Source organism: Rhinolophus ferrumequinum, chromosome 5 (genome assembly GCF_004115265.2).
Source record: "Rhinolophus ferrumequinum isolate MPI-CBG mRhiFer1 chromosome 5, mRhiFer1_v1.p, whole genome shotgun sequence".
Classification (NCBI taxonomy): domain Eukaryota; kingdom Metazoa; phylum Chordata; class Mammalia; order Chiroptera; family Rhinolophidae; genus Rhinolophus; species Rhinolophus ferrumequinum.
Genome location: NC_046288.1, coordinates 39,877,514 through 39,891,895, shown reverse-complemented (window position 1 = coordinate 39,891,895; position 14,382 = coordinate 39,877,514). Strand labels below are relative to the sequence as shown.

The 14,382-nt window shown below is 35.4% G+C and overlaps 1 protein-coding gene across 3 annotated transcripts in view; it reads right to left on the bottom strand.

Annotated features, from left to right (window-relative positions):
• The window catches only part of ARHGAP24 (Rho GTPase activating protein 24), a 701,125-nt gene that overhangs the window by 438,955 nt on the left and 247,788 nt on the right, over positions 1 to 14,382 (bottom strand). The window lies entirely within an intron of this gene.

Sequence of the window (14,382 nt, the reverse complement as noted above, 5' to 3'; positions counted from 1 at the left end):
GCCTTTTAGTCTGTAAACAGAGTCTTCATTATCTTGGTTACAATTTATGAGTCAACATTGGTATCAGGAATCAATCTCCAATCTCTTAAGCAGTCACAGGATGTGTTCCCTGACAACCCTGACAAACAGCAGCACCAGCTGTAATTCAGCATATTCCAGAAAACTAGGAAATATCACCAGCAATTTTAGTGCATTCCACCTTAACATCACACAAGTATTTATTCCTTCTCTCCCTCTCCTTCTCCTTCTCTTTCTCCCTCTCCGTCTCTCTCTCCTTCTCCCTCTGTCTCCCCCTCTCTCCCTCTGTCCCTCTCTCCCTCCCCTCCCTTCTCCCGCCTCCATTCCCACCCCCTCCAGGCTCATGGTAATATGACCTTTACATATCATTTATTGTTTCTGAATTATTATTTCACATTAATAATGCAGCTCATAAATGATATACACGCATTGCTTGGCATTTCCACAAAATAATTCAATATAATTTTATTTCACTTAATGGCTCTAAGACATTAAGAAAATCTTTATTACATCAAACAAACAGAAAACAGCAGTAAAAAGATGCCACTACTCTTACGGCTATGCATTTGCTCAGTATTATTTGCTAAACACATAAGGACTAACCCTCACAAGCCACTTGTGTCCTATTCTTGCTTAAAAATATATACATTAGAAGCAGACTCCCAGATGTGATACCACTGAGCCACATGCAAAAGTCTCAAGGAAGTCTAAGCACTTAGTATTCTCTCTTTGGAGATATAGAAGTAACCCCATTTTTTCTGAGATCGCATCCTACACTTCAGAACTGCCTGCAAAGGTATGTGGAACAGCATGCTATGGCATCCCGTAGCTCAGTGGCACACAGGTCTCACCTTGCTCCTGATAAAGAGTCTGTCTCCACCAGCTGAGCCATGGGCAGCACAGCAAATGTGCCCTATTCGTCCTCCCATGCTTCAGAAAGGAGCCCCTCACAGCCTTCAAGCCCCAGGTCAGGGCTTCTGTCAGGGAAGCTAAGGATACTCCTCGGAATGTTCCACAAATTAAACAGCAGAGGATGGGACCGCAAACAGTGAGAGAATAAAAGCACTGCCCAGAAAGAATTCTCCGTTTCTCAGCTTTACACAGCAGTTACCATGAGCCAAAGCCTCTTCCCCCGCCTCCATTCTCTCACTCACCTTCAATGATTATTTGACTCAAGGCAGTGCTTTTAATCTCTTTAGAGATTAAGCAGTTTTTTTTAAATTCTTGTTTTTGTTTTCTGCATGAAATACCTTAACTGTTAAATAACATCAGGCTTCCTTATTCTTTGTTTTTCAGGACTATGAACAGCATAAAATAAGAGAACAATGTACAATGAAGACTGAATTAAATGAAAATCTACAGTGTATTGATAATGTTCATATTAAGTAGGTTGGGCATAATTAATATTATTACAAGGAATTAGCTTAAAATCTACCAAAACCACAAAGTATTACAAATTACATCTTGATTTTAATCTGGTATATTTTCCAGCTGCCTTCAGGGTTAATCAAGGCTTAGTAAACATGCTTTTTAAAATGTTAGTTACAGATACAGATACACTTGCTCTTTTCTCAGCCATAATTCCTCACCTAAACAATAGAACACAGAAAATCATGAGTGACTCTTTTTCAGCTTCAGCAGATGGTACTCAAGGAGTACCTTTCTAGTTGTAGAGCGGAGGAAATAATTCATTATATGCACTGGATGCCTTTGGGTTTAATTTTAATTTTATTTGTAAAATTTTTAAATTTTTTACTATTCAGTTTTAATTGATTTTTTTAATTTTTAATTTTATTGAAATGTTAAACATTTTCAATTTAATTTTTTAAATTGTTTTTAATTTTTAAATTGGGTTTATTTTAGAATTTGAGTTTGAGTTGCCCCGGGGAAAGGTGAGTAGGGCAGTGGGGTTGAAAAACCAATCATCAAAAATCAAGAGCCTGGTCTTGTCCTGACTGTATTCTGGGGCAAACCTCCTGAATCACTCTGGACTCATTTTCCATATTAAAGATTGAATTAAGGTTATAGCTATTTTCTAAGTGGACTTTTGTTCTGATGTCCAATTAATTCATTCTAAGGGGAATGTAGCATATAACCTTCAATTTGTTAATTGTGGAGAGGCCTTGTATACATAATGAACGTGAAAGAATGCCCAAAACATTTTTTAATTGTATAATTTCAATCTTCTCCTGAAATGTAAATTTTTACCAAATTTATAGTAAAAGTTACACATTTCAATATCACCTCCTTTCCCCCCTTATCCTGCAGAGGTAGTATTGCCCAGATTTACCAACGAAAGGAGAAGGAGGGGTTCTCTCTCTCACTCTTGGAAAATATCAAGTTGGCTTTGATTTGCTAGACAAGAATTTTATCTGTACAGCACTTTTATACTCACAATATCTGAGAGCTGAATATAAGCAGTATTTTTAAAATACATTAACAATCCAAGGACTTGACAAACGCAAGAAGAAAGATGAGAGAAAAGAATTTTAAGAAAATGATCCTGTGATTTAAGTGATTCCAAAGCAAAATTCACCTCAAATTTGAAAATGTTACCAGGGTTTTTGAGACAGCCCTGGATGACTCACTCTTGCTGAATGGGCTCTTTCCTTAATCTGACCGGAAGTGCCAACCCAAGTGCAGAAGGAGGTCAGAGGAGAAACAGGAAGTACTCATCATTACACAGAGAGCTGTTAAGGAAGTGGTATATCTTATAATAGAGAATCAAATCTATGCGTCTAATGCCTTAATCGTGGCATTTATTTGAACACAAGAAATATCTAGTTACATTGAATGGAAACTTCTGCAAGCCATTTCATTAAAAATATGGCTGTCATCAGAAAACTAGTAACTTCATACTCAAAGGAACTATTCTTAGTATGTCTTCAAGTTATATTTGTACACTGTACTAACAGAGCTGAGATTTTTACTGCTTTTCTTCCTGCATAGTCAATATATAGTGCAGGGAACTGGAGGGTGTTCTCTCCCATGCATCATGAACACCAGTTGTCATCTAAGAATAGATACTGTTTGCATTTGTGTTACTGAAACAGCAGAAAGTATATGACTTTTTCCAATTTCCCGGATGACTGTAAAATATGAAGTTAAAACTCTGTCTTTTATCTTCAATAGCTAGTTTCTCAATAGGGATATTCTTGGCACTTGGGGAGGGAAAATTCTTTGTAATAAGGAACCATCACACACATTACAAGACATAAGGCATTCTTCATCTCTGGAGACTAAATGCCGGTAGCTTCACCCAATATTGTGATGACCAAAAACAACCCGATGAATTTTTAAATGCCTCCTAAGGAATAGTCAGTCCATCCATGCACCCAAACCCACAGCTGATGAAAACCAGTCCATTGGCACATGAAACTTGTCAAGGTAAGGTTGAGCTAAACTTTATCATGTAATCTATATGGCTTCCACATCCTCACTCCTCTGTAAAATCAAACATCCATTTTTTGAGCCCTGCCAATACATACACGTAGCCACATTCTTATCAAAATGGCTCAAAAGGAACACATTACCATTTATCAACAGAGACTTTTTGAAGACTGGAACAATCTTAGAAAGCATACAGATAAGGAGACTGAAGTCCAGAAAAACTAAGTGATTTGCCTGAGTTCACAGATGCTAATTAATACCAGAAGAAGAATCAGAGCACACATCCTCCTAGCTGTTTTCTCTTTCCACTCTTCTCCAAACGTAGAATGAAAGTAGAGAAGGACCTTTCAAAACATCTCTCAAGCTACTGTTTAAATATGAAATTTTACCTGTAGTGAGCCAGCAAGTAGACTTTCTTACTCTTGAAACTCGTTTTTCCTGATACTATTGTCCTGGAAAATATTTTCATATACTACTAAGAACTTACTTTAGAAAAGTTAATATGTACCTATTGAAAAGCTGCCTTTTAAAAATCCAAGTTAATATTTTTTTAAATGGAAAAGAAACCCTCAACTCTTCTCTAGTGAATCTGGATGCTGTGTTTTTGAAGAGGATAAATTCTTAAAATGAAAATACCCTCTAATCAAAAACCAAATACAATAGTAAATTAAATTTAATAATGAACAAAGACTGATCAACCCAACATTACTTGCTCGCTTTTTAAAGTAATGGTATACAATCAATAAAGACCTTAAACACATTCCCAGGGTAAAAATTTATATCACTTCCATTTTTACCAAAAAATCTTTTTATCATTAGTGTTAGTTTCACATTGATTAGATTGTCAATATCTTGCCTACATGTGCTTTTCAAAATATCTCAATTAGTAAAATATTGAGTAGAGTTTTTTATGCATTTTAAATTCCTAATTTTACAGTTGTCAGGCATCTGAATTATTATCATTAAAAGGTTTCAAATTGAACACAACTTAGATATTCAGGGCTTAGGGCTACTCACAAAGAATGGTATGTTTTTATCTTGTAGTTTTAGAAGAAAGTACAGGATCTAACTACTCAGTGTCCTATATATAAACTAAATGACATCTGTGGGACTATGTACTATGTACCCTTGTACTATGGGCAGGCAGCATAGAAAAATAGGAAACAAACAACCAACCAAAAAAAAATAGAGGTAATAACTAATAACAAAACCAGTCACACAACACAGGACAGCATTCTGTGGGGAATGAAAATCTTTAGTCAATACAATACACATGTACTTTTTTTAAAAAAATTAAAGTTTATTTAATTTAATGGCTAGTCAAGTTACATATGTTTCAAGTGTACAATTCTGTAGTACATCATCTATATATCACATTGTGTGTTCACCACCCAGAGTCCGTTCTCCTTCCATCACCATATATTTTGATCCCATTTACCCTCTTCTACCACCTCCCTCCCCCCTTACCCTCTGGTAACCTTACCCTCTAGTAACTAAACTATTGTCTATGTCTGTCAGTTTTTGTTTCTTTGTTTGTTTGTCTTGTTCCTTTGTTGTTTTCAGTTTCATATACCACATATCAGTAAAATCATATGGTTCTCAACTTTTTCTGTCTCGCTTATTTTGCTTAGATCTCAAGATCCATCCAATAATATGAACTTTTAACCACTCGTAAGTAATTTAATATACCCTTACCTTGTTTTTCACTATTTCCAAATGCCCCTTTTGATCATGTAATTGTCCTTAATCACCTGGAGGTTGGGCCCTGGTAGGGCTCAGTAATTTGCATTTCTAGCAAGTTCCCAAGTAAAGGTGATGCTGCTGGTTCTGGGACCACACACTGAAAAATCCTACTACAAAACATTTTTAGTACCTTTTTTTGACAGCTACCAATAATCAGAAGTACATTTTGTTTTTCACTTTTAACCAGTGCTCAAGATGCACACACACACAAAAACGGAAATTAAAACATATGAAACAATTAGTACTTTTACTACATATAATGAACCCTGATTTATTTCTATTCCACTCTGTGCTATTTTATTCCTTTTCACTAAAAAACATTGATCATGAACCATTAATTTGATTTCATGATCCCTGATAGATCGAGACTTACAGTTTGAAAAATAGTGCCCAGGACTCTCATGTTCATCATTTAATTTAATAATAATAACTGTTGACAGGTATTGACACTTACCAGGTGCCATATACTCTTCCAGTCTGTTTACAGGCATTGTTCACTTCATAAATTAAGAACTCATAATAATGCTATGAAGTAGGTATTATTAAATGCCCCATTCACAGAGAGGAAATCTGTGGTTCAAAGTTAATGCAACTTGGTTAAGGACACAGGTTTGTATATATCAGAACCAGGATGGAAAACAGGTCTAATTCCAGAACATAATAGCAAAGATTGCCCTGTTGGAGTGAGATAGTTTAATTTTGAATCCCAATCTACCACTTAGTGGCTGCGTGATTTTGGTAAGTTCCTAATCCTCTCGAAGTTTCAGTTCCCCCATCTGTTAAAGAGAGGTAATAATAGGGCCTATGTCCTTGGGAGCCATGAGCATTAAAGGAGATAACCCACCACAAGTGCCTGGCATAACTGGCACATAGTAAGGCTTCAATAATTGTTACTTATTATCAGACAGAGACTGAATTTTTAATTAACATCATCCACTACCTCCCTTCCCTTGGCTTCAAGTTCTCACTGCTGTCTCTGGACTTGCCTTTTCTCCTGATTCCTTGGCTTCCAACATTTGTTATCCTATGACCTTGCCTCTGCCCTTCTCTCATCCATCCTCCTCCAGCAGCTCTATCTGTTGTGCAAAGGTTCTCAACACTCCTTATCCAGACAATTCCTTGTGTCTCCACCTGTCTCTAGGCACCAAAGACCAAAGCTCCCCTATCAAACCTGCTAATCTGAACCTAACACCATAGATACAGAAAAAGTATTCCATGATGAACGTGTCAGTTGTTACCAAAAAAAATGAAGTTTCTTTTTTTTTTTAAATGAACTTTCTAATCAGCAAATCACAAATGTGAGAAGGCTGAAGCCTTCTGGAGACCCCATTGATGCCTTTATATGAAATCATCAACGTTGCACTTGACCATTTCACAATAACAATTAAACCATAATGGGATACAAAACACAAAATGGAACTCTGAAGGTGACATTTATGTAACTAAATCCTAGATTTTTTAAAGCCTCTTTTGACTTCCCTGGATGATCTTCTCTTGCTGGAAATTCCTTCATATAAGAAGTTTTAAAACCAGATATTCCCAGCACAATAAAACAATCAAAGACCTCCCTTCAAGGAGAATGGAGAATCCTCTTCTTTAGGAATCTACAAACAGGAGTGTGATCCACTCCAATAATTCCTGGGATAAATGACTGGAATTCCTGGGATAAATGACTAAGAAAGATTGGCTTGGAAATCTTTCCCAATTGCTCCTTTCATTTCTTTGTGCCCAGTGAGTGCTGCCACCGCTAATTCAACTTTTCTCCCCTTCTCAGTTGCTATTCCCAACAAAATCATCCTTTCCTTCTATCTTTCAACTTTCCCAAGTTAATTCTCTAGTCCTCAGACCAAGGACCACTTGTTCCTTTCTTATTTCTCTACTTCCATCAATCACTTACAGTATTCCTGGGGCATGTGTCCCCATGTGTGCAAATTAAATAATGGGGATAGATCACTGAGCTCCATGGACTTTGTTTTCCGCTTACCTCTCACTAGAAAATAAATAAAGTCTGGCCAGGCTGATCACTATAGGTTGATTCAGTTACTGACCTGTGGTAGCTGGAGCTCTTTTCTCACATCTTGATAGTGGAAACCCATCCTAGGAGTCCCAATACATCAGAATAAGAATTCTGTCATCTAAAAGAACCACAAGAGATCCCAGACAAGAAAAAGCTAAAGGAGTTCACCATCCTCAAACCAGTGTACAAGAAATGTTAAAGGACTTCTTTAAGAAGAAGAAGAAAAATATCAAATATATAAATAATAAAATGTCAGTAACCTATCAATAATTACCTTAAATGTAAATGGATTAAATGCTCCAATCAAAAGATATAGGGTGGCTGAATGGATAAGAAAACAAGATCCATACATATGTTGCCTACAAGAGACCCACTTCAGATCGAAAGACACTCACAGACTGAAAGTAAAAGGATAGAAAAAAGATATTTCATGCAAATGAGAACAAAATAAAGCTAGGGTAGCAATAATTATACCATACAAAATAGACTTCAAAACAAATGCTATAACAAGAGACACGGAAGGACCCAGCAATCCAACTTCTGGGTATTTATCCAAAGAAACCCAAAACACTAATTTGAAAAGACATACACATTCCTATAGTCACTGCAGCATTATTTACAATAGTCAAGATATGGAAGCAACCTAAGTGTCCATTGATAGACAAATGGATAAAGAAGATGTGGTACATATATACCATGTTTCCCTGAAAATAAGACCTAGCCAGACAATCAGCTCTAATGCGTCTTTTGGAGCAAAAATTAATATAAGACCCGGTCTTATTTTACTATAAGTAAAATAGTAAACTTTATATTTAGTAAACTTTTACTTATAGTAAAATAAGACCGGGTCTTTAATATAATATAATATAATATAATATAATATAATATAATATAATATAATATAATATAATATAATGCCGGGAATAATATAATATAATATAACATAAATATAATACCAGGTCTTATATAAGACTGAGTCTTATATTAATTTTTGCTCCAAAAGATGCATTAGAGCTTACTGTCTGGCTAGGTCTTATTTTCGGGGAAAAATGGTACAATGCAATATTATTCAGCCATAAAAAAATGTGAAATCTTGCGACTTGCAACGACACGGATGGACTATGATGATAAGTGAAATAAGTCAAACAGAGAAAGACAAATATCATATGATTTCACTTATATGTGGAATCTAAAACACAAAATAAACACACAAAACAGAAACAAACTCATAGATACATAAAACATTTTTATGGTTACGAGATGGGAGGGGAGTTGGGGAAATGGGTGAAAAAGGGGAAGGGATTAAGATTTACAAATTGCCAGTTATAAAAACAGTCACGTGATAAAGAAGTTGTGGTATATATACACAATGGAATACTAGTCTGCCATAAGAAAAGATGAAATAGTGCCATTGTAACAACATGGATGGATCTTGAGATTCTTATGCTGAATGAAATAAGTCAGACAGAAAAAGTCGAGAACCATATGATTTTAATGATATGTGGTATATGAAACTGCAAACAACAAAAGAACAAGACAAACAAATGAAGAAACAAAAACTCATAGACACAGACAATAGTTTAGTGGTTACCACAGGGTAAGGGGGGAGGGATGTGATACATGAGGGTAAGGGGGATCAAATATATGGTGATGGAGAGAGAACTGACTCTGGGTGGTGAACACACAATGGGATTCATAGATGATGTAATACAGAATTGTACACCTGAAATCTATGTAACTTTATTAACAATTGTCACCTCAATAAACTTTAATTAAAGAAAAACAGTCATGGGGATGTAAATAAGCATAGAGAATATAGTCAATAATATTATAATAACTATGTGTGGTGTTCGATGGCTATTAGATTTACCGGGGTGATCATTACATAAGCTATATAAATGTCTAATCATTATGTTGTATACCTGAAACTAATATAACACTTAATGTCAACTATAATTGAAAAATAGAAAATTATTTTTAAAGAATAAAAATGTATACATGTACAGTCATGGAAAATCTCCCTAAAATCAGGTTTGTGACACTGGACACAAAGGGAATCCGTAGAACATGTATAGTCTAATTCTGCCACTGATTAGCTATACAACACAATGAAAGGCACTTACTTTCTCTTCACCTCAATTTTATGAACTGTAATAAATAAATAAACAAACACCACAAGAGAGCTCCAAGGCCAGTTTGTAGAGATCATGTTGAGACCAGGGTCTATACCGTATGTCAAATCCATGGAACATACAGATTATGATTCTAAAATTAATAACTGGAGAAAGAAGCACTGAGAGGAAGGTCACATAGTAAAAACAACAGACTATTTGAATTCAAGTAGACCTGATTTTGATTCTCAACTCTGTATTCCTTACTAACTATATTACTTTGAGGAAAGTTATTTATCTCTCCGAGCCTAAATATTCTCATACAATGAGAATAATAATATCTGAATTAGATATAACTTACTTCTGGAATTATGAATTACTTCTAGCTACTTCTGGAATTACGAATAATATATGAACAACAACTCATGGAGTGTTTAGTACTTAGTAAGTACTTAATTCATTAGAGTGATTATCTTTATGAGAGTCTGTGATACTCAGAGAAAATTTTCAGAACAAAATCAGAGCTATTTTCCCTCCTTGGGGAACCTGAAAAATTACTTTGTTTTTCTGAAACTCAATTTGACGAGCGGAAAACAGCCCTAATTACAGCTCCATGAGCCTCAATTTATTGATAGATTTCATTTGTAAGGAAAAAAAGGCTTTTTCTTATTTCTCAGAGATATTCCTAAGGTCACTCTACTATACATTTTTGATACACATATTAAAAAGAACTTATGTGTTTGGTCTTGTATCTACTTTCAAAATATCTCAGACATGATTTTCCTTCTAAGGATTTCAAGAAATGTAACATTTGGGGCAAGGCCATTTTATAAATCAGGGAAGTGTGAAAACAATACCTAGAACATTTCAAGGAACCACAAAAAATGATCTGGAAAAATTACTGGTTATAAAATACTAGCCTGAAACTACAAAATAGAAATTTATAAATATTTAACTACAAGTCTAAAAGAAGTAAAAAATATATATATAATGAAGGTCATTCAACCTATTTTCATAATGAATTTGAATTAAATAGTATTGGTATGGCATGTCCACTAAAGGAAAGCTTTTAAAAGTTTGCAAATCATGTCATCGGAACACCTTGACTTGATGCAATTGAGCATCAAGTTTAGTTCTGAGCTTCTTTGATGACAAGCCAAAATTTCTTAGTCTCTTTTTTCTTCTAATAAAAGAAACAACACTGGCTAATTAGAACAGACACACTTTTTAAAGCAGTAAAAACAAAGATAAATTTACTGAGATCTTTACATAAGGAATATTGAAATACATAACAAAAATTGCCAAGATATTTTCCATGCAACCCATCACTTTTATATTGACTTTCAGTAAAAAGGAGTTATATTAAAGCACAGTGCAATGAAGATAATGTAACAAAAAGGTGTTGTAAGGTGATTAGGGTAGGCACATTTGTGGGCATGTTATTTGATAAAAACAGAGAGCATGGAAGGTTGCGAAAACCTAGTAGACTATTACTCTTAAATATCCATGCTTGTTCTTCCAGCCTTCTCAGAGATACTATATTAGAGCAACTTGAGCCAGAAACACAAGTCTGCATTCTCGACTGAAAAATATCCAAGTGCTAAACAGCAGGTATGCAAATGACAAAGGTATCACTGCTCTGACAATGAAATGAGCCCACTTGTATTTTGGCTCAAATGGAGTGAAACCCCACCTTATTATATATGTTAGGCAGCAGAAATTGCTGTGGGAAAAGACAGTGTTTTCTTCAGAAAGATTCTTCAGATTTGCCTAAGTATTCAAATGAGACAAAAAGATCAATATATAAGAATAAGTAACATGGAAGAAGGTGCCCCTCTGAATTTCCTCCTCTGCGCCCACCTCCACATTCTCCTTCAGTTAAATCCAATTTCCCCAGCGCTAACATTCAAGATAATTATTAGTCAAAATTAGTATTTCTATTTTGTTTCAGTAATTAAGATTACTGCCCATTTCACAGGCAACAGAATCTTCAAATTTAACTATATTATTAGTCCTCATCACAGCCAAATCCAAGACCTCCCACTGGGATTACAGATTTTATAGTATTATATAAAAAAGCAATTGTGGAAAATGTCTCTCTGTTATAACTGTTCCTATTACCTTTCATCTCAATAATATTTTGTGATTTCCAAAAGAAAAAGATGATTTCAGTGTAGTTTTTTTGTTATGTTTTGATTTTGCTTTATAATTGCAAAAGCACAATGTTTCATCTATTGTAGGAATTAAATAGGCATGTGTGGACTGGTCTGGAAAGTGAATCATGTTTTGTAGCATTATTACTTTTGCAAAATGAACTGTGAGTCCAAATAGACATTTTTCAAATGGACCTTTGGGAAATAACTATCTGCATAAATTGGAGTCCACTAGTACTTTATTCATTCATGACTCTGCTTACTCATTAAGGAAACATTAACAGATGTCTACTATGTATTTCAGATACTGGGCTGGGCACTAGGGCACAGGTGAGTCCCCCTTCGCCAATATACCCATTAAGGAACTCACTGTAGTTGGTTATGGAAGAGACACATAAAAATTAATATTCAAAGTAGGCACAAAAACCATAGAAGCAGACATGATAAAATGATTAATTTTTCCTGCATGAAATTGGGTAAATTCTACAAAAGAAATTCCACTTGCAGTGGACGACCAAGAATGAAGAGGGACTTTCCAGGAAAAGGGAATTCCAGGAGAATGAAAATTGGTGAAATCAAAAGTATGAACAGTGAGGGGAAGAGAAAGCTAAAAAGGAAGAGCTTTGAAGAGCTTTGAGTCGCTAAAGAGTTTAGAGTTCATGTTTTAGGCCACCAGGATCCACCTTTAGAACAAGGGACTGACACAATTAGATCTGCACTTTATAAAGATTGATTGCAGCAATGCCACCGTAGAATGAAGATGCTATTTAAAAGCACACATGTACACAATAACCTCCAAAAACTTAACATTCTTTGACTCTTCATCACAATAATCATTTCATTTCCAAATATGCTTTAGGTTAGATACTGAAACTATCATGATCTTGTAAAGTGAGTTCACGTAGCTCCCATGGCGCGATTCAACATGAGGCACCAACTCTTCACATGAAGAGCGTGAACTTCATGGCTAAGTTGACTATTTACAATTTTATTTTTAAATAATTTTCTCTATTTAGGAGAATCTTAATCTTTCAACCATGGATTTAAGAATGAACAGGTTTTTTGTTTTTCTATTTTAAATCTCTGCTACATTTTTCCTCAGTAATTTTATCAGGGTAGAATGGATACCTCAGGTTCTTGTTATCATCAACCTTCTTCACACCCATGTGTGACCAGTTGGGTGGTGGTCCCTTCTACTGGGCTTCAAGCTGAAGCTCTCTCCACTAACCTCATCTTGTTTTTCCAAAGCACAACTTTACCAAAACTGATCCGTGACAGAAAGAAGGAATCGGCATTACTTAAGCTCAACTCATGGGAAAAGAACCCTTGACCAATGGCCAGAAAATACCGCAGAATAACTACAGATAACTGAGGTGATCGGACAGCACTGCAAACACTAAGAACAGGAACCAAATGCAGCAGCTCCTCCTGCTTTCAGCCCTGAGAAACCAACCTGGGCACTAATAGAGACAGAAAGAAAACACACTTCATTGGCCAGTGGGTCACAGCAAAACTACTCAGGGCACTGATTGTAAACATGAAGCAGGCTGTGGCCAAAACAGCAAAGTATTAAGACTCAAAGCACTTATTACCACCTGCTGCACATTCCTCACCCTTCCTGCCCCACCCCCACTTCCTTTAACCTCCACCCTTCACCCTGGAGAATCCAAGATCACAAAGTTAATAATATCATGCCTGGATGAAAACTCTCAGAACTTGGGCCATTACTATCCTGAGCAAAACCTGAAAGGCTTTCACTGGGGATTTTAGCCAAGAACACTTTTCATTTTTATGCTTAAAGGTATGCTCTGGCCTGGAAAGATGCTTTGCTATTTGTTCTGCAGTGATTTTTTTTTTTTTTTTTAGAACTTAATTCTTCCCCACTTACTATCAGGTTTGTATTTTCAAAATGATTCAAATTCACAGCCCAAAGGAACATTACTGAGAAACCATCCCCTCTCAAATCCAAATCCCTAAAATTAAATAATAAAACCAAATAATATAGTTGAAAGCCCAGGACAGACTGAGTTTCAACAGCCTCTTACATGTAAAAAGGATTATAGATTCTCTTCCTTTTGTAATGCTAGTTGCATATTCCTTACCCACACCTCAACTAAATTCCAGATCTGAAAAACTCAGGTTATCCCTTCTTCCCACTTAAAGGTCTTCCACCAAGTACATACCATACTTTCTCTGAGTGGTAGGAAACTTACTTATTTTAAAGTTTTGTCAATATCTTGGTTCTACAAGATGTTTAAGGTGAATCTCTGACAACTCAGCAATGGCTCTAAAGAGAACAGATTTCTAGACTTGCTACCTGAAGATCAAGCACTCAGGGAAGGCAAAAGGGGGAACTGAATTATTGGGCTCTCTTAGAAGTTGAAATACCCCAAAGAAGAGGAAGTACTAAGAAATTTAAGAGGGAGAAAGAGATGTTAACAAGTTTTATGTGGCTTTATATTTGTTTTGTGGCTTTACTAATATATTAATTCTGTTTGCTTTATGTTTTATGATGCCCAGTTTAATACCAACGTCCATTCTTGCCCTTAAGGATTGGTTTTGCATTCTAACGAGAGGCAGGCGACAGACTGTTCTCATTTAATCCATCTGTCCATCTTCTTCTCAGTAATTGAGCAAAGCTCTTTACTGTAAATATACCTGGATTTTTTGTCTTAGTAGACACAGCAACACATATTGTTTTACTTATGGAAAAGCAAACCCTTTACAACTTTTATATTTCAAATACCCAACATGATTTATTTATTTCCTCTTTTTAGAAAGAAATGAAATGATGTCTTGCTAAGTTCAAAAAAAAAAAGAGTGACAAAGTAAACTATGATGGAAACTAATTACTTGGAGATGATCTTTTAATTCAGATGAATTAAAATAGACTACAAGGGAGTCTGGTCTTCCCATTACTAGTTGATATTGAAAGCCTAAGGAACCCAGT